Below are 2,132 nucleotides of genomic sequence, written 5' to 3'. Positions count from 1 at the left end.
GGACGCTCAACAGGACGCTCAACAGGACGGACGCTTAACAGGACGCTCAACAGGACGGACGCTCAACAGGACGCTCAACAGGACGCTAAACAAGACGCTTAATAGGACGAGCAACAGGACGCTCGAAAGGACCCTCCAGTAGGTGCACGTATAGTAGAACGATCAATAGAACGCTCGATACCTATATAGCACGTAGAAGGTATACGCGTAGAAGTCACGTACATAGTATATAGGAGTTAGATAATAATTAAGAAGATACGTACGTGGCGAACTAGTAGATATACGTGAACTAGTAGATATACGCGAGCTAGTAGATATAATCGAAACTTAGAATCTAAGTAAATACTAAGTAAAGTCGATACGATCTTAATACGCTTAAATCCGTAAACTATTCCGAGCCGGTCTCGAATCGATTCCGAATCGATTCCGAATCGGTTTTGAACCGGTTTCGAACTGTGGTGGAACTATAGTAGAACCGTGCTGGATATCTATTCGATCCTTTAAACGGTTTCGAAACTGTATTGTTACGGTGTTGATACTATGTGGATCTTATAGGGGGTGGGCACCTATATATTCGAGGCACTCGTCAACACCGGTCTTGAAATCGATTCCACTACGGTTCCGAATTGGTTCTAATACGGCTTCAAATGTTGATTTTATCACCGATTCAAGTACGCCGACTCGGATCAAAACCGGTTTGAAACCGTAGTAAGACCCATTCCACTACAGTTCGAAACCGTATCGAATACTGTATCGAAAATGTGTCGAACCTATATTAGCACGGTGATGAATAGTGTTGATACGCGGCTAATCTACTCTACTATAGCCTCAATAGTATACTAGCCTTCTATAGAGGCTCGATCTAGGATCGATCTGGTATCTAAAATACTATGTACTTAGTAGGTCCGAACCGAGTACATACTTAGTAGTACTTAGTAGTTTTTTTTTTTTTTTTTTTTTTTTTAGTATTCGAAGTACGCTAGAAGTACTCTTTTTTAATTTAAGACTATAGTACTGGCCTCCTGCAAAGGCTCAATCTAGGATCGATCTAGGATCAGATCTAGTTCGGACCTAGTTCGGATCTAGTTACTAAACTAGGTCTAATCCTAGGTCGATTCTTACTCGATTACTAGGTCGGAGGCTTAATCTATTAATTTCCTTAGATCTAGATCGGATCCGGATCGGATCCGAATTACGTATTAGGCTACTATAATAGTAAAAAAAAAAAGAGTTCGAACCCTACTAGAAGTACTCTTTTTTTCTTTTTTATTTTAAGACTATCGTTAGAATTTTTCTTTTTTAAATTCTAGGCGATAACGACGTCGTTACTACTCGACTACGATATTATTTATAATAGTTTTTTTAATATATTATATAGTAATCCATATACTATAAATATTACGTAATATATTAATTTTAAAAAATTAAAGTTTTTAACTAAGTTAAGAAGTAATTCTCGATATACTAGTTAGTCTATAGCGATCTCTATAGCGATCTCTATAGTAATCTTCTCGTAATCCTCTTATAATCCTCTCGTAATCAATCTATAATACGTTACTTAGTATTTAGCCTATAAGTGATTCTCGAGTAGGATCGGATTAGGATCGGAGTAGGGTTAATATAGCGTCGATATAGGATCGATATAGGATTAATCTTTTATAGGAGGGCATGTATGTACTAAGTATCGTTAGAATCTTTCTTTTTTTAATAGGAACGTCGTTACTACTCGACCACCACGTCGATTTTTTTTATAGTAGACTTATATCCAAAATCTATAAATATTACGTGATTTATATATTTTTATAAATTAAAAAAATTAAAAAAAACTTAATTAAGTTACGAATAATTCTCGATACGCTAGTTATCCTGTAGCGATCTCTATAGTAATCTCTATAGTAATTCTCTCGTGATTCTCTTGTGATCCTTCTATGATCTACGATACGTTACAGTACTGGCCTCCTGCAAAGGCTCAATCCGGGATCGATCTAGGATCAGACCTAGTTTAGACCTAGGATCTAAAGTAGATCCGAACCAGGTCCGAACTAGGTCTGATCCGGATCGGATCCTAGATCGGAGGCTTAATCTGTTGATTTTCTCAATAGATCAGATCCGGATCGGATCCGGATCACGTA

This window comes from Exophiala dermatitidis (genome assembly GCF_000230625.1).
Source record: "Exophiala dermatitidis NIH/UT8656 unplaced genomic scaffold supercont1.7, whole genome shotgun sequence".
Taxonomy (NCBI): Eukaryota; Fungi; Ascomycota; class Eurotiomycetes; order Chaetothyriales; family Herpotrichiellaceae; genus Exophiala; species Exophiala dermatitidis.
Note: the sequence above shows the minus strand (reverse complement) of the source record.